The sequence below is a fragment of the Staurois parvus genome, unplaced genomic scaffold (assembly GCF_062004578.1).
Source record: "Staurois parvus isolate SC_StPar_1 unplaced genomic scaffold, SC_StPar_1.0 ptg000171l, whole genome shotgun sequence".
In the NCBI taxonomy this organism is placed as follows: domain Eukaryota; kingdom Metazoa; phylum Chordata; class Amphibia; order Anura; family Ranidae; genus Staurois; species Staurois parvus.
Window position 1 is genome coordinate 1,217,484 of NW_028317967.1, and position 19,756 is coordinate 1,237,239.

Here is a 19,756-nt window from a genome sequence, read left to right on the forward strand (position 1 = left end):
TGGAGGGGTGCGGGGATAGCACATTGTCTGTCTCTTCTATAGGGACTCTTCATTGTAAGTGTCACAGCTGGAGGGATGGCACATTGCCTGTCTCTTCTATAGGGACTCTGCATTGTAAGTGTCACAGCTGGAGGGATGGGGGGATTGCACATTGCCTGTGTCAGCTATAGGTTACTCTGCATTGAATGTGTCACAGCTGGAGGGATGCGGGGATGGCACATTGCCTGTCTCTTCTATAGGTACTCTGCATTGTAAGTGGCACAGCTGGAGGGATGGGGGGATGGCACATTGCCTGTCTCTTCTATAGGGACTCTGCATTGTAAATGGCACAGCTGGAGGGATACGGGATGGCACATTGCCTGTCTCTTCTATAGGGACTCTACATTGTATGTGTCACAGCTGGAGGGATACGGAGATAGCACATTGCCTGGCACAGCTATAGGGACTCTGCATTGTAAGTGGCACAGCTGGAGGGATGGGGGGATAGCACATTGCCTGTCTCTTCTATAGGGACTCTGCATTGTAATTGTCACAGCTGGAGGGATGCGGGGATGGCACATTGCCTGTCTCTTCTATAGGGACTCTGCATTGTAAGTGGCACAGCTGGAGGGATGCGGGGATGGTACATTGCCTGTCTCTTCTATAGGGACTCTACATTGTATGTGTCACATCTGGAGGGATGCGGGGATGGCACATTGCCTGTCTCTTCTATAGGGACTCTGCATTGTATTTTTCACATCTGGAGGGATGCATGAATAGCACATTGCCTGTCTTTTCTATAGGGACTCTGCATTGTAAGTGGCACAGCCGGAGGGATGCGGGGATGGCACATTGCCTGTCTCTTCTATAGGGACTCTGCATTGTAAGTGTCACAGCCGGAGGGATGCGGGGATAGCACATTGTCTGTCTCTTCTATAGGGACTCTGCATTGTAAGTGTCACAGGTGGAGGGATGGCACATTGCCTGTCTCTTCTATAGGGACTCTGCATTGTATGTGTCACATCTGGAGGGATGCGGGGATAGCACATTGCCTGTCTCTTCTATAGGGACTCTGCATTGTATGTGTCACATCTGGAGGGATGCATTAATAGCACATTGCCTGTCTCTTCTATTGGGACTCTGCATTGTAAGTGGCACAGCTGGAGGGATGGGGGGATTGCACATTGCCTGTGTCAGCTATAGGTTACTCTGCATTGAATGTGTCACAGCTGGAGGGATGCGGGGATGGCACATTGCCTGTCTCTTCTGTAGGGACTCTGCATTGTAAGTGTCACATCTGGAGCGATGCAGGGATAGCACATTGCCTGTCTCTTCTATAGGGACTTTGCATTGTAAGTGTCACAGCTGGAGGGATGCAGGGATAGCACATTGTCTGTCTTTTCTATAGGAACTCTGCATTGTATGTGTCACAGCTGGAGGGGTGCGGGGATGGCACATTGTCTGTCTCTTCTATAGGGACTCTGCATTGTAAGTGTCACAGCTGGAGGGATGGCACATTGCCTGTCTCTTCTATAGGGAAACTGCATTGTATGTGTCACAGCTGGAGGGATGCGGGGATGGCACATTGCCTGTCTCTTCTATAGGGACTCTGCATTGTATGTGTCACAGCTGGAGGGGTGCAAGGATAGCATATTGCCTGTCTCTTCTATAGGGACTCTGCATTGTATATGTCACATCTGGAGGGATGCGGGGATAGCACACTGCCTGTCTCTTCTATAGGGACTCTGCATTGTATGTGTCACATCTGGAGAGATGCATGAATAGCACATTGCCTGTCTCTTCTATTCGGACTCTGCATTGTAAGTGTCACAGCTGGAGGGATGGGGGGATTGCACATTGCCTGTGTTAGCTATAGGTTACTCTGCATTGAATGTGTCACAGCTGGAGGGATGCGGGGACAGCACATTGCCTGTCTCTTCTATAGGGACTCTGCATTTTAAGTGGCACAGCTGGAGGGATGGGGGGATAGCACATTGCCTGTCTCTTCTATAGGGACTCTGCATTGTATGTGTCACAGCTGGAGGGATGCGGGGATGGCACATTGCCTGTCTCTTCTATAGGGACTCTGCATTGTAAGTGGCACAGCTGTAGGGATGCGGGGATGGCACATTGCCTGTCTCTTCTATAGGGACTCTGCATTGTATGTGTCACATCTGGAGGGATGCATGAATAGCACATTGCCTGTCTTTTCTATAGGGACTCTGCATTGTAAGTGGCACAGCCGGAGGGATGCGGGGATGGCACATTGCCTGTCTCTTCTATAGGGACTCTGCATTGTAAGTGTCACAGCCGGAGGGATGCGGGGATGGCACATTGCCTGTCTCTTCTATAGGGACTCTGCATTGTATGTGTCACATCTGGAGGGATGCATGAATAGCACATTGCCTGTCTCTTCTATAGGGACTCTGCATTGTAAGTGGCACAGCCGGAGGGATGCGGGGATGGCACATTGCCTGTCTCTTCTATAGGGACTTTGCATTGTATGTGTCACATCTGGAGGGATGTATGAATAGCACATTGCCTGTCTCTTCTATAGGGACTCTGCATTGTAAGTGGCACAGCCAGAGGGATGCGGGGATGGCACATTGCCTGTCTCTTCTATAGGGACTCTGCATTGTAAGTGTCACAGCCGGAGGGATGCGGGGATAGCACATATCCTGTCTCTTCTATAGGGACTCTGCATTGTAAGTGTCACAGCTGGAGGGATGGGGGGATTGCACATTGCCTGTGTCAGCTATAGGTTACTCTGCATTGAATGTGTCACAGCTGGAGGGATGCGGGGATGGCACATTGCCTGTCTCTTCTATAGGGACTCTGCATTGTAAGTGGCACAGCTGGAGGGATGCGGGGATGGCACATTGCCTGTCTCTTCTGTAGGGACTCTGCATTGTATGTGTCACAGCTGGAGGGATGCGGGGATGGCACATTGCCTGTCTTTTCTATAGGGACTCTACATTGTATGTGTCACTTCTGGAGGGATGCGGGGATGGCACATTGCCTGTCTCTTCTATAGGGACTCTGCATTGTATGTGTCACATCTGGAGGGATGCGGGGATGGCACATTGCATGTCTCTTCTATAGGGACTCTGCATTGTAAGTGGCACAGCTGGAGGGATGCGGGGATGGCACATTGCCTGTCTCTTCTATAGGGACTCTGCATTGTAAGTGTCACAGCTGGAGGGATGGGGGGATAGCACATTGCCTGTCTCTTCTATAGGGACTCTGCATTGTATGTGTCACAGCTGGAGGGATGTGGGGATGGCACATTGCCTGTCTCTTCTATAGGGACTCTGCATTGTAAGTGGCACAGCTGGAGGGATGCGGGGATGGCACATTGCCTGTCTCTTCTATAGGGACTCTGCATTGTATGTGTCACATCTGGAGGGATGCATGAATAGCACATTGCCTGTCTTTTCTATAGGGACTCTGCATTGTAAGTGGCACAGCTGGAGGGATGGGGGGATGGCACATTGCCTGTCTCTTCTATAGGGACTCTGCATTGTATGTGTCACAGCTGGAGGGATGCGGGGATGGCACATTGCCTGTCTCTTCTATAGGGACTCTACATTGTATGTGTCACATCTGGAGGGATGCGGGGATGGCACATTGTCTGTCTCTTCTATAGGGACTCTGCATTGTATGTGTCACATCTGGAGGGATGCATGAATAGCACATTGCCTGTCTTTTCTATAGGGACTCTGCATTGTAAGTGGCACAGCCGGAGGGATGCGGGGATGGCACATTGCCTGTCTCTTCTATAGGGACTCTGCATTGTATGTGTCACATCTGGAGGGATGCATGAATAGCACATTGCCTGTCTCTTCTATAGGGACTCTGCATTGTAAGTGGCACAGCCGGAGGGATGCGGGGATGGCACATTGCCTGTCTCTTCTATAGGGACTCTGCATTGTATGTGTCACATCTGGAGGGATGTATGAATAGCACATTGCCTGTCTCTTCTATAGGGACTCTGCATTGTAAGTGGCACAGCCGGAGGGATGCGGGGATGGCACATTGCCTGTCTCTTCTATAGGGACTCTGCATTGTAAGTGTCACAGCCGGAGGGATGCGGGGATAGCACATATCCTGTCTCTTCTATAGGGACTCTGCATTGTAAGTGTCACAGCTGGAGGGATGGGGGGATTGCACATTGCCTGTGTCAGCTATAGGTTACTCTGCATTGAATGTGTCACAGCTGGAGGGATGCGGGGATGGCACATTGCCTGTCTCTTCTATAGGGACTCTGCATTGTAAGTGGCACAGCTGGAGGGATGCGGGGATGGCACATTGCCTGTCTCTTCTGTAGGGACTCTGCATTGTATGTGTCACAGCTGGAGGGATGCGGGGATGGCACATTGCCTGTCTCTTCTATAGGGACTCTACATTGTATGTGTCACATCTGGAGGGATGCGGGGATGGCACATTGCCTGTCTCTTCTATAGGGACTCTACATTGTATGTGTCACATCTGGAGGGATGCGGGGATGGCACATTGCATGTCTCTTCTATAGGGACTCTGCATTGTAAGTGGCACAGCTGGAGGGATGCGGGGATGGCACATTGCCTGTCTCTTCTATAGGGACTCTGCATTGTAAGTGTCACAGCTGGAGGGATGGGGGGATAGCACATTGCCTGTCTCTTCTATAGGGACTCTGCATTGTATGTGTCACAGCTGGAGGGATGTGGGGATGGCACATTGCCTGTCTCTTCTATAGGGACTCTGCATTGTAAGTGGCACAGCTGGAGGGATCCGGGGATGGCACATTGCCTGTCTCTTCTATAGGGACTCTGCATTGTATGTGTCACATCTGGAGGGATGCATGAATAGCACATTGCCTGTCTTTTCTATAGGGACTCTGCATTGTAAGTGGCACAGCTGGAGGGATGGGGGGATGGCACATTGCCTGTCTCTTCTATAGGGACTCTGCATTGTATGTGTCACAGCTGGAGGGATGCGGGGATGGCACATTGCCTGTCTCTTCTATAGGGACTCTGCATTGTAAGTGGCACAGCTGGAGGGATGCGGGGATGGCACATTGCCTGTCTCTTCTATAGGGACTCTACATTGTATGTGTCACATCTGGAGGGATGCGGGGATGGCACATTGCCTGTCTCTTCTATAGGGACTCTGCATTGTATGTGTCACATCTGGAGGGATGCATGAATAGCACATTGCCTGTCTTTTCTATATTGACTCTGCATTGTAAGTGGCACAGCCGGAGGGATGCGGGGATGGCACATTGCCTGTCTCTTCTATAGGGACTCTGCATTGTATGTGTCACATCTGGAGGGATGCATGAATAGCACATTGCTTGTCTCTTCTATAGGGACTCTGCATTGTAAGTGGCACAGCCGGAGGGATGCGGGGATGGCACATTGCCTGTCTCTTCTATAGGGACTGTGCATTGTATGTGTCACATCTGGAGGGATGTATGAATAGCACATTGCCTGTCTCTTCTATAGGGACTCTGCATTGTAAGTGGCACAGCCGAGGGATGCGGGGATGGCACGTTGCCTGTCTCTTCTATAGGGACTCTGCATTGTAAGTGTCACAGCTGGAAGGATGCGGGGATAGCACATATCCTGTCTCTTCTATAGGGACTCTGCATTGTACGTGTCACAGCTGGAGGGATGGGGAGATTGCACATTGCCTGTGTCAGCTGTAGGTTACTCTGCATTGAATGTGTCACAGCTGGAGGGATGCGGGGATGGCACATTGCCTGTCTCTTCTATAGGGACTCTGCATTGTAAGTGGCAGAGCTGGAGGGATGGGGGGATGGCACATTGCCTGTCTCTTCTATAGGGACTCTGCATTGTAAGTGGCACAGCTGGAGGGATGCGGGGATGGCACATTGCCTGTCTCTTCTTTAGGGACTCTGCATTGTGTCACAGCTGGAGGGATGGGGGGATAGCACATTGCCTGTCTCTTCTATAGGGACTCTGCATTGTATGTGTCACAGCTGGAGGGATGCGGGGATGGCACATTGCCTGTCTGTTCTATAGGGACTCTGCATTGTAAGTGGCACAGCTGGAGGGATGCGGGGATGGCACATTGCCTGTCTCTTCTATAGGGACTCTGCATTGTATGTGTCACATCTGGAGGGATGCATGAATAGCACATTGCCTGTCTTTTCTATAGGGACTCTGCATTGTAAGTGGCACAGCTGGAGGGATGGGGGGATGGCACATTGCCTGTCTCTTCTATAGGGACTCTGCATTGTATGTGTCACAGCTGGAGGGATGCGGGGATGGCACATTGCCTGTCTCTTCTATAGGGACTCTGCATTGTAAGTGGCACAGCTGGAGGGATGCGGGGATGGCACATTGCCTGTCTCTTCTATAGGGACTCTACATTGTATGTGTCACATCTGGAGGGATGCGGGGATGGCACATTGCCTGTCTCTTCTATAGGGACTCTGCATTGTAAGTGGCACAGCTGGAGGGATGCGGGGATGGCACATTGCCTGTCTCTTCTATAGGGACTCTGCATTGTAAGTGGCACAGCTGGAGGTATGGGGGGATAGCACATTGCCTGTCTCTTCTATAGGGACTCTGCATTGTATGTGTCACAGCTGGAGGAATGCGGGGATGGCACATTGCCTGTCTCTTCTAAAGGGACTCTGCATTGTAAGTGGCACAGCTGGAGGGATGCGGGGATGGCACATTTCCTGTCTCTTCTATAGGGACTCTGCATTGTATGTGTCACATCTGGAGGGATGCATGAATAGCACATTGCCTGTCTTTTCTATAGGGACTCTGCATTGTAAGTGGCACAGCCGGAGGGATGCGGGGATGGTACATTGCCTGTCTCTTCTATAGGGACTCTGCATTGTAAGTGTCACAGCCGGAGGGATGCGGGGATAGCGCATATCCTGTCTCTTCTATAGGGACTCTGCATTGTATGTGTCACAGCTGGAGGGATGGGGGGATGGCACATTGCCTGTCTTTTCTATAGGGACTCTGCATTGTATGTGTCACAGCTGGAGGGATGGGGGGTTTGCACATTGCCTGTGTCAGCTATAGGTTACTCTGCATTGAATGTGTCACAGCTGGAGGGATGCGGGGATGGCACATTGCCTGTCTCTTCTATAGGGACTCTGCATTGTATGTGTCACAGCTGGAGGAATGCGGGGATGGCACATTGCCTGTCTCTTCTATAGGGACTCTGCATTGTAAGTGGCACAGCTGGAGGGATGCGGGGATGGCACATTGCCTGTCTCTTCTATAGGGACTCTGCATTGTATGTGTCACATCTGGAGGGATGCATGAATAGCACATTGCCTGTCTTTTCTATAGGGACTCTGCATTGTAAGTGGCACAGCCGGAGGGATGCGGGGATTGTACATTGCCTGTCTCTTCTATAGGGACTCTGCATTGTAAGTGTCACAGCCGGAGGGATGTGGGGATAGCACATACCCTGTCTCTTCCATAGGGACTCTGCATTGTATGTGTCACAGCTGGAGGGATGGGGGGATTGCACATTGCCTCTGTCAGCTATAGGTTACTCTGCATTGAATGTGTCACAGCTGGAGGGATGCGGGGATGGCACATTGCCTGTCTCTTCTATAGGGACTCTGCATTGTAAGTGGCACAGCTGGAGGGATGCGGGGATGGCACATTGCCTGTCTCTTCTATAGGGACTCTGCATTGTATGTGTCACATCTGGAGGGATGCATGAATAGCACATTGCCTGTCTTTTCTATAGGGACTCTGCATTGTAAGTGGCACAGCTGGAGGGATGGGGGGATGGCACATTGCCTGTCTCTTCTATAGGGACTCTGCATTGTATGTGTCACAGCTGGAGGGATGCGGGGATGGCACATTGCCTGTCTCTTCTATAGGGACTCTACATTGTATGTGTCACATCTGGAGGGATGCGGGGATGGCACATTGTCTGTCTCTTCTATAGGGACTCTGCATTGTATGTGTCACATCTGGAGGGATGCATGAATAGCACATTGCCTGTCGTTTCTATAGGGACTCTGCATTGTAAGTGGCACAGCCGGAGGGATGCGGGGATGGCACATTGCCTGTCTCTTCTATAGGGACTCTGCATTGTATGTGTCACATCTGGAGGGATGCATGAATAGCACATTGCCTGTCTCTTCTATAGGGACTCTGCATTGTAAGTGGCACAGCCGGAGGGATGCGGGGATGGCACATTGCCTGTCTCTTCTATAGGGACTCTGCATTGTATGTGTCACATCTGGAGGGATGTATGAATAGCACATTGCCTGTCTCTTCTATAGGGACTCTGCATTGTAAGTGGCACAGCCGGAGGGATGCGGGGATGGCACATTGCCTGTCTCTTCTATAGGGACTCTGCATTGTAAGTGTCACAGCCGGAGGGATGCGGGGATAGCACATATCCTGTCTCTTCTATAGGGACTCTGCATTGTAAGTGTCACAGCTGGAGGGATGGGGGGATTGCACATTGCCTGTGTCAGCTATAGGTTACTCTGCATTGAATGTGTCACAGCTGGAGGGATGCGGGGATGGCACATTGCCTGTCTCTTCTATAGGGACTCTGCATTGTAAGTGGCACAGCTGGAGGGATGCGGGGATGGCACATTGCCTGTCTCTTCTGTAGGGACTCTGCATTGTATGTGTCACAGCTGGAGGGATGCGGGGATGGCACATTGCCTGTCTCTTCTATAGGGACTCTACATTGTATGTGTCACATCTGGAGGGATGCGGGGATGGCACATTGCCTGTCTCTTCTATAGGGACTCTACATTGTATGTGTCACATCTGGAGGGATGCGGGGATGGCACATTGCATGTCTCTTCTATAGGGACTCTGCATTGTAAGTGGCACAGCTGGAGGGATGCGGGGATGGCACATTGCCTGTCTCTTCTATAGGGACTCTGCATTGTAAGTGTCACAGCTGGAGGGATGGGGGGATAGCACATTGCCTGTCTCTTCTATAGGGACTCTGCATTGTATGTGTCACAGCTGGAGGGATGTGGGGATGGCACATTGCCTGTCTCTTCTATAGGGACTCTGCATTGTAAGTGGCACAGCTGGAGGGATGCGGGGATGGCACATTGCCTGTCTCTTCTATAGGGACTCTGCATTGTATGTGTCACATCTGGAGGGATGCATGAATAGCACATTGCCTGTCTTTTCTATAGGGACTCTGCATTGTAAGTGGCACAGCTGGAGGGATGGGGGGATGGCACATTGCCTGTCTCTTCTATAGGGACTCTGCATTGTATGTGTCACAGCTGGAGGGATGCGGGGATGGCACATTGCCTGTCTCTACTATAGGGACTCTGCATTGTAAGTGGCACAGCTGGAGGGATGCGGGGATGGCACATTGCCTGTCTCTTCTATAGGGACTCTACATTGTATGTGTCACATCTGGAGGGATGCGGGGATGGCACATTGCCTGTCTCTTCTATAGGGACTCTGCATTGTATGTGTCACATCTGGAGGGATGCATGAATAGCACATTGCCTGTCTTTTCTATAGGGACTCTGCATTGTAAGTGGCACATCCGGAGGGATGCGGGGATGGCACATTGCCTGTCTCTTCTATAGGGACTCTGCATTGTATGTGTCACATCTGGAGGGATGCATGAATAGCACATTGCCTGTCTCTTCTATAGGGACTCTGCATTGTAAGTGGCACAGCCGGAGGGATGCGGGGATGGCACATTGCCTGTCTCTTCTATAGGGACTGTGCATTGTATGTGTCACATCTGGAGGGATGTATGAATAGCACATTGCCTGTCTCTTCTATAGGGACTCTGCATTGTAAGTGGCACAGCCGGAGGGATGCGGGGATGGCACGTTGCCTGTCTCTTCTATAGGGACTCTGCATTGTAAGTGTCACAGCCGGAGGGATGTGGGGATAGCACATATCCTGTCTCTTCTATAGGGACTCTGCATTGTACGTGTCACAGCTGGAGGGATGGGGGGATTGCACATTGCCTGTGTCAGCTGTAGGTTACTCTGCATTGAATGTGTCACAGCTGGAGGGATGCGGGGATGGCACATTGCCTGTCTCTTCTATAGGGACTCTGCATTGTAAGTGGCACAGCTGGAGGGATGGGGGGATGGCACATTGCCTGTCTCTTCTATAGGGACTCTGCATTGTAAGTGGCACAGCTGGAGGGATGCGGGGATGGCACATTGCCTGTCTCTTCTTTAGGGACTCTGCATTGTGTCACAGCTGGAGGGATGGGGGGATAGCACATTGCCTGTCTCTTCTATAGGGACTCTACATTGTATGTGTCACATCTGGAGGGATGCGGGGATGGCACATTGCCTGTCTCTTCTATAGGGACACTGCATTGTAAGTGGCACAGCTGGAGGGATGCGGGGATGGCACATTGCCTGTCTCTTCTATAGGGACTCTGCATTGTAAGTGGCACAGCTGGAGGTATGGGGGGATAGCACATTGCCTGTCTCTTCTATAGGGACTCTGCATTGTATGTGTCACAGCTGGAGGAATGCGGGGATGGCACATTGCCTGTCTCTTCTAAAGGGACTCTGCATTGTAAGTGGCACAGCTGGAGGGATGCGGGGATGGCACATTTCCTGTCTCTTCTATAGGTACTCTGCATTGTATGTGTCACATCTGGAGGGATGCATGAATAGCACATTGCCTGTCTTTTCTATAGGGACTCTGCATTGTAAGTGGCACAGCCGGAGGGATGCGGGGATGGTACATTGCCTGTCTCTTCTATAGGGACTCTGCATTGTAAGTGTCACAGCCGGAGGGATGTGGGGATAGCACATACCCTGTCTCTTCTATAGGGACTCTGCATTGTATGTGTCACAGCTGGAGGGATGGGGGGATTGCACATTGCCTCTGTCAGCTATAGGTTACTCTGCATTGAATGTGTCACAGCTGGAGGGATGCGGGGATGGCACATTGCCTGTCTCTTCTATAGGGACTCTGCATTGTAATTGTCACAGCTGGAGGGATTCGCCAATCCTATATTCCACGCCCCATTATCCTAGCTTCACTTTTCTTCTTTCCTGAGACAAGGTTTCTGCGACAACACAGTCCTCCTATGACGACTGACAGAGTAATGCACCAATGGAATTTAGAATTTTCAGTGATTCGCTAGGACGGAGTCTAGGGGAGACTCTCTGCCATGGTATAGGCTCTTCCCTTTGTCCATTAAAGTGGGCGGGCAATGTCGTCTCGGCAACTGTGTCCAGGGCAACGAACGCAACCTGTGCTGTGTGACGGACCACTGCAGGGTAGTGATCCCGGGAGAGGGACGGCGGGCATGTTGAGTGTCGGGTCCAGGACACCAGAGCAGGTGAGGCGGCTTCCGGCAACTTCCCTCACAGGCGACCTGAGGCCTCTCCTGGACACCTCTAGCCGTGGCCGAGTTCCTGCAGCTGGCAGCAGTGCCGGTGCGTGTACTGGGGAATGCGCCGGGTGTGTAGCGCTTACTTCTGCAGTAGAGGAGTACGTTACTCAGCTGCTGAGTTTATGACACAACCCCGCGGAGCAGTGGGATATCGGCCATAAGGGGGCGCAGATTGGGCGCCTAGTGAGGGCAAAATGGACGCACGTGAGGCGACAGGTGGCGCTAATGAGTCGGAAGTTGTTGCTGAGGAAGGCCAGTGGAGTCAGAAGCAGAGCAGAGGTCTGTGGCATCCAATCAGCTTCCATCTTTAGTTTTCAAGCCGTAAAGCAGAACTGAAGACAGAAAATAAAGAATTGTGAGCTGATAGACTCCTTATTGCAGAAGAGACATAAATGTCTGCAGAGGCTTTACTGTAACCCTCAGGGCCCCTGCGCAGGAAACCACGAAGGGCCCCCCTAGCTGGGAGACTTTACCTCTGAGCCAAGTGGTGGAGCGCCAGGGCCCGGTCATAAGTGCAGCCTTTGCGACCCTCGTAGTTCCTCCACTGGTGTCAGTAGTTTTATATTTTTTTATTATTTTTTATCATTTCATTTTTTTTTTTACAATATTCTTTTTTACAATTTTTTTAAGGAGCTCCGTCGGGGAGCTTTGATGAGATATCAGGGATCCAAGCAGACGTCTGATGTTCCACCTTTCACACAGAGATGGGAGATTGAGGACACAGCCCTTCATTTCCATCTCTGCAGCCTCAGCTGCACAGAATGGGCAGGAATAGCTCTGTACAGAGCTTCCCATTCATTCACAAACTGAAGCATAGTAAACAGTTTACTACACTTCAGTCATGAGTGGACAGAGGTAGTGATCAGTAAGGATCACTGACTCTGTCCATTCATAACTGAAGTGCAGTACCTTCCCCGCTCTCCATCCTGGGGGGGAAGCCAGCAGCGCTGTGAGGGGATAAGGGGGGCCACGAGACAGTACAGGGAGGACCATAGAAGAGCAGAGGACCAGAGAAAAGCAGGGAACCGGGGAAAAGCATGGGGGGGCCGTAGAAGAGCGTGGGGACCAAAGAACAGCAGGGGGAGGGGGGGGTCGGAACAGAGCACAGGAGAGCCAGGAGAGAGCATAGGGGCCCGCGGGCAGCAGGAGAGAAGCAATACAGAGGAACTGTTCCCTTCCCTCTTCCTCCTGCAGCCACTGAACGCCAGCAGGAGGGAGAGGAAGAGAAGCAGAAATTCAGTGGCTGCAGGAAGAACAAGGAAGGGACCGGTTCCTCTATATTATGCCCTCCTGTACAGGTGTAGAGGGGAGCTGTACAGCCCACCTGGAGCATGGGGCTGGGTCACAATGGTGACCCCTGCAACCCCTGTAGTTACTCTCTTGAATGTCTGCAGTAAAATCCACCTACTGGCCTGCGCCCCATCCCCTGTAGAATGTACATAGAGCTGTGTTTCCATTTCAAAAATTGTGGTGTGCTGATGTAAATGACTCCTATGCATATGTGGGAGACATCATCCCACACCAGTCAGTCAATCAAGATGGCCGAGGACCAATACCCAGAAGAAGCTGTGGAAGAAGATGCAGATGAGGAACCTTGCGGGTGTTGGAACGTTGGAGCATAGCTGAGTATTTGTACCTTTAGTTCCACTTTAGGAAATTATTCACATTTTTGTCTTTGAAAAGCGATCTGCATTTGGGTTGTTCTTCAGAGATCATTTGACAGGCAGTGAGGAAGCATTATATCACCTCCTCAGCACCTGCTTTAACTCCTCAATCACCGCACTAGCGTGCTGCATTGCACATGGTTGAAGAGTGGCCCCATTAATTTGAATTGGTCACATTTAGCCGATGCTACAAAAGTGAGGGTATAATTCCTGCCATGGCCATGAAGCAAGGCATGTGTACACCCCTGCTTAGTGCCTGTAGATCAGTTGGGAAGGGCTTAAAACGCAGCTCAACCATGAGGTTTTACTGACCCTCAACTGCTGTGTGGATGAGCCCTAATAGAACAAGCTGGAGATAAAAGCTGATTGGTTGCCACGCACAGCTCCAGATTCTGTCTTCTCCATGTTTGATAGATTCCCCACAAGTAGGCAGCAACAAGGCACAAAGAGGGTGCAAAGTATGCAGTAATGGGGTGGAAAGTGGGTACTAACATGGCACACAGGGGGGGATTTACTAAAACTGGTGCAGCTGTACAGAGTAGCCAATCAGCTTCCAGGTTTTATTGTCAAAGCGTAGCCTCCCTGGCGATATTCCCAAGTGTAGCTCGGGGTAAAGTTTCAGTACCACAAGCGGTAACCCCGAGCTACACTGGGGCTTACCATGTGGCGATGCTCCTCAATCTGTTCTTCTCTCACCTTGTCCTGCGCTCCCGCGATGTCCCTCCTGCAGTGTCCCCTGTAATGTCCTCCGCCTGATGCCGGCATCTGTCTTCTGGGTTCCGTCCCCTGCGAGCATCGGGACGTACGGGGGACGGAACTGGCGGGAAATTTGACAATGACAAAAAGTGACATTCACTAAAATCACTAAAATCTCATAGTATTCCATTACTGTATCAAAGCATTTCACATACATTTTGTCCCGAGTGCTTTGTCCTGTGCCCTGCCTGCATTTTTACCGTTCTTTCTGCCTGGAAACTGAGAAATGTCCATGGCGTCCAAAAAGCGTCCCTTTAGATCAAAAGCGGTTTTAGACCAGCCAGAGAACAGCGATAGTAAATTAGAACCACTTGTAGAATTGAGTGATAATGATTTGTGGGGATATTCGTCATCAGACACTGAAAACGATTTTGTGACTTTGCTCAGTGATGTGCGAACTTGGCGCTATATTTCAGTGTTTTGGGTTTGATTATATTATTGAATTAAATTTATTATTATTGTTTTTATGATTATTTATTAAATTATAATTTATGATTTCGAGTTTCAAATTGTATCATACCCGGGAAGTTTACTAGACTCTTGTTCGGACAGATTTCAGTGAGTTATTCCTAAAAATTACAGGCCTACAATAAAAAAACGACATATTTCCATGCAAAAAAATGTACTGCTTTCAGCACAGAAATACTGACATAATCAGACCGCTAGGGAGGTTAAAGGATATGTTAAGACAAAATTTCATATTCCTGATATGTGTCTGTGTTACCATGTACCTGTATGGAAAAAGTATCCTGTTCTCTTTGTATTACTTCCTTTGTGTGAAATCCCTGGTGTTCCTGCCAGTCCCTCTGTTTGCTATCAAAAACTGACCACACTAGGCAAGAGAGAACAGCGTGGTCAGTTCTATAGCTGTGCTGGGAACTTGGCTTGCTTTTCTCCAATGATAAGACTTCTGCTTACACTCCCTTCCCCCCTGTACAGCCATTCACTGGGGAGATGAGTGTACTGCTGTTTCTCTTCCCCTAGCTCTTATGCAACTGACAACAGAGGGAATGTGATCACTTATAAAAAGGTGGAAAAAAAGGTGTATATAATGTTTTGTATATCTATAGTCAAATGATTTACCTTTCATTTATATTTAAACTTGAATGGATTGTTTTACAAGGTGAGGGTTTTCAGTCACTTTAATTGAACAAGCTGAAGGCTAGGTTCACACTAGTGTGGCTCTGCAAGCCACATTTGGGTGGGAACAGCAGCCCATTCAAACAAATGTGTGCTGTGACTGCGTTTCATGCAGGAAAAAGGTTCCTGCATCATTTTTAAAATGCAGCAGCAGGGAAAAGCACCATGCGATTTCTCAATGGTTCCTGCATCCGCAAACATGTTGAGTTTTTAGATGTGTGGGGGGTGCCTAGAAGAATGAATGGCAGGCTTGCCTGACTGTAAAGAGCAGCACATCTTGGCTGCGGCCATAGGAACAGGTGTGATTCCTGCACCCACAACCACCCGCACAAGTGAACCTAGTCAAAGTAAGAAGCTGATTGGTTACTATGTACAGCTGCGCTAGCTTTAGTAAATCTCCTCCATAGTGAGTGCTATGAAGGCACAAGGTAGGTGCTAACTGGGCACTAAGTGGGTGCTGATAAAGGGCAAGATGAGCAGTAATGGAGGCCAAGGTGGGTGCTAATGGACACTAATGGAGGCCAAGGTGCGTGCTATGAAGTTCCCAAGTGGGCACCTACGGGGGGCAAAATTGATGCTAAAGAGGTGCAAAGTATTTTTTTCTACTTTAATGCAAGAGGAGGAACTAAAAATATGAATATTAAAAAAGTAACCAAAGTTCCACTTTAGTTATGGATTCCTAGCAAAAAACATGACATTTCTTTTCTGTACAGTTGTACTGTTTTATACAAAGTAACTTTTCAGCAGCTCCCTGTTCTGCCTGTGTCATGCCTACCAGCTGAAGAAGTTGAGTTTAAATTTAGAAGGCCATTAACAAGCTCTGGTCATCATATCACACATACTAAGATTTGAAACGGTTGAAGAGATATATTCCATTCACATTTTGCTGTAAAGGGGTTTTCCACTTTTATGTGAATAATGCAAACCTGTGGGAGAGGATGGCACAGAGAGGCCTGGGCCGATCAGCCACTATCAAAGAAACTGCCGAGAAAGAGGAACGCACAGAGACATTTTCAGCAGGTTTCCGGATAGTTCCAAAAGCTCCGACAGCCCTCTGATGTATCTGAATGATGAGGGCTCAATAGGGAAATCTTATTATAGTGCAAGTTCACCTCTGTATCTAAAAAAAGGAAACACGGCTGTACCGATATATTTCATTTAGAAAAGAGGAAATCGCTTCAGAAAGGGCACAGGAGAGGGTCTCGGGTCATGGCACCTTGTGCTTCTCTGATCTTAGCAGCCCTTTTCATTGTAGTTTAATGTAACATTCACTTCAAGCACTGAACGTTTTTTAATTTAGTTGTCATGTGGCTTAAAGGGCTCTTTCACATGGACAGTGGTAAAAAGAGGCAGCTGAGCTGCGATTTTACTGTCCCCCCCCAGACACACACCCATTACTAATATAACAACCTGACAGAGCTGTGCATATGTCGTAGCTGTGATGCTTTGCTTCCCAGACGATGCATTTCTAACTCTTAATCGCAGATTTTGACCGGCTGGCACAATCTGTCAAATCAGCCTATTAAGATTATTGGGCAGCACTGCAACCGCAAGCCAAATGCAGATTTTGAGAGTTTTTTTTCAGGTTTTTACAGGTGGCACCAAACTAGCCTATTGAGATCATTGAGGCTGCACTGCAACTGCAAGCCAAATGCTCAGCTTGCAGTTGCAGTGCGATTTTTATTTATTTATTATTCAACAAAATGCCACTTGGAATTAAAAAAAAACAAACAAAAAAAAACAAACGTTTAGGTGGTGGCAGGTTTGGAACACCTCCCAACCGCTGCTATGGCGCCCCTGAAAAAGTAATCCACCATTGATTCCTTTTTCAGAGGACAGTAAGCGTTGTCGCCTGTCTGAAAGAAGCCATAGTGACTCTATCAGCTTTAAAAAAGATTTGAGCAAAATGCTCCCTGCAGTATAAGAGGGATTATATAGTCACTTGTCTGGCAGCTGGAACTCCTACCTTTACTCTGTTCCACTGCTGGGCCTCTGCCAGAAAGCCTTAATCACTTTAGGGAATTTCTGACATCCATACCCCCGACACACACTATGGTTCCACCCTTCAAATCCTTTGTTACTACAGGATACAGCTGTGGCATAGATGGAACCACAGCCAGTCTGTGGGGGGGGGGGGGGCACAAGCATCCAGCGGTAAGGTAGGGACACGGTTCTGCTTTCTCTCTGGTGAGGATAGACAGGTGAACAACCTTTGGATGTGTGGTTAGGGGTGCCTAGTACAACTAGTACAAACTTCATCTCACATGAAATTCCTTTATAATATTTATTTAATGCGGAACTACAATGCATCTGAGCACCACAATCCAAAATGCTTTTTAATTCATTTTTAATGCTCAAAGCAAACTCACCCATCCATCCATGTCTCCTTGTTACACCCCCTAGGATTTCTGTCTTGAGTAAGGGCAGACAATTCTTGTAGCCTTTTACTTCCTGAAGTCCATCTGCCCTTAGCTCAGGCATGTAGGCAGGAGGGTGTGCTTAGCTGAGAAAATCCCTCCCTTTCTCTGGAAGACTCCTGAGATTTATGAAATCTCCTGGGCCTGGAAACCAGGAAGTAACTGAAGAAATGTAAAAAAAAGTTTAGAATAAGTATATATGATATACATTTCCTATCTATTTACTAATGCTAGCAGCATAAGGAATGGGTGCTCTTGAACACAGAAAAACAGCCATACTGCTAATGTAAAAGATACAGTATATCGTTTGTTAAATACAATATGAGACAACATAACATCCTAACCGCTAAAAAAACATTCAAAATTGCATATGTTTCATGCAGAAGACCTTGAAAATGTAGATATCTTTTGAAATCAGTTAAACAATTAGTGTATCAATCAACAAGCGCATACAAAATGAGTATTTTTATAATGGTTGCAAAATTGATTGCTTTTGTAGACCCCAAAGGGTGCTTTGCAAGGGCACCTACCTGGGGACAACCTGGATTCTATAAATTAACCACAAGTGTATGAAAAAAGTAACACCAATAGTATTCACAAGCACTGCACTAATCACTATGTACAAAACGTTCTGTGGATGCCCGCACTACCTTCTTGTTAGTTTATTTTTTTATTGTAATTTTTTAATTTTTATTTTTTTCTTTAGACCGGCTTAGGGGTAACGGATTGTGGCCAACAGGAGTAGAAAATGTTTCAGCGTGAGCATAAACAATGCTTCAGGCTTGGTGATCAGTGAGAGGGAAAAAAAAACATAAAACCTGTGGTCAGTAGGAGAAGGATAGTGCCCCATCATTGGTATTAGTGGGAGGAATAGTGCCCCATCATTGGTGTCAGGGGAATGAATAGTGCCCCATCATTGGTATTCGTGGGAGGAATAGTGCCCCATCATTGGTGTCAGGGGGAGGAATAGTGCCCCATCATTGGTATTAGTGGGAGGGATAGTGCCCCATCATTGGTATTAGTGGAAGGAATAGGGCCCCATCATTGGTGTCAGGGGAATGAATAGTGCCCCATCATTGGTGTCAGTGGGAGGAATAGTGCCCCATCATTGGTATTAGTGGGAGGGATAGTGCCCCATCATTGGTATTAGTGGGAGGAATAGTGCCCCATCATTGGTGTCAGGGGGAGGGATAGTGCCCCATCATTGGTATTAGTGGGAGGGATAGTGCCCCATCATTGGTATTAGTGGGAGGAATAGTGCCCCATCATTGGTGTCAGGGGAATGAATAGTGCCCCATCATTGGTGTCAGTGGGAGGAATAGTGCCCCATCATTGGTATTAGTGGGAGGAATAGTGCCCCATCATTGGTGTCAGGGGGAGGAATAGTGCCCCATCATTGGTATTAGTGGGAGGGATAGTGCCCCATCATTGGTATTAGTGGAAGGAATAGGGCCCCATCATTGGTGTCAGGGGGAGGAATAGTGCCCCATCATTGGTATTAGTGGGAGGGATAGTGCCCCATCATTGGTATTAGTGGAAGGAATAGGGCCCAATCATAGGTATCATTTGGAGGAATAGTGCCCCATTATTTGTATTGGTGGAGGAAGAGTGCCCCATCATTGATACTAGTGAAGGAATTGTGCCCCATCATTGATACTAGTGAAGGAATAGTGCCCCATCATTGATACTAGTGGAGGAATAGTGCCCCATCATTGATACTAGTGGAGGACTAGTATCCCATCATTGGTATTAGTGGAAGGAATAGTGCTCAATCATAGGTATCATTTGGAGGAATAGTGTCCCATCATTGGTATTGGTGGAGGAATAGTGCCCCATCATTGATATTATTGGCAAGGAATTGTGTCCCATCGTTGATATTGGTGGAGGAATAGTGCCCCATTGATATTGGTGGAGGAATAGTGCCCCATTGATATTGGTGGAGGAATAGTGCCCCATCATTGATATTGGTGGAGGAATAGTGCCCCATCATTGATATTATTGACAAGGAATTGTGTCCCATCGTTGATATTGGTGAAGGAATAGTGCCCCATTGATATTGGTGGAGGAATAGTGCCCCATCATTGATATTGGTGGAGGAATAGTGCCCCATCATTGATATTATTGACAAGGAATTGTGTCCCATCGTTGATATTGGTGAAGGAATAGTGCCCCATTGATATTGGTGGAGGAATAGTGCCCCATCATTGATATTGGTGGAGGAATAGTGCCCCATCATTGATATTGGTGGAGGAATAGTGCCCCATCATTGATATTATTGACAAGGAATTGTGTCCCATCATTTATATTGGTGGAGGAATAGTGCCCCACCATTTATTTTATTGGAGGAATAGTACCCCAACATTGGTATTAGTGGAAGGAATAGTGCTCCATCATAGGTATCATTTGGAGGAATAGTGCCCCATCATTTGTATTGGTGGAGGAATAGTG

General features: G+C 48.5%; 1 protein-coding gene across 3 annotated transcripts in view; it reads left to right on the forward strand.

Moving 5' to 3' along the window:
• Positions 1-11,149: 11,149 nt before the first annotated feature.
• The window catches only part of LRRC9 (leucine rich repeat containing 9), a 235,793-nt gene continuing 227,186 nt past the window's right edge, over positions 11,150-19,756 (forward strand). For all 3 annotated transcript variants that reach the window (XM_089676540.1, XM_089676541.1, XM_089676542.1), the window contains exon 1: positions 11,150-11,277. The gene's annotated coding sequence lies outside the window, so the exon portion shown is untranslated. The remainder of the gene's footprint in view (positions 11,278-19,756) is intronic.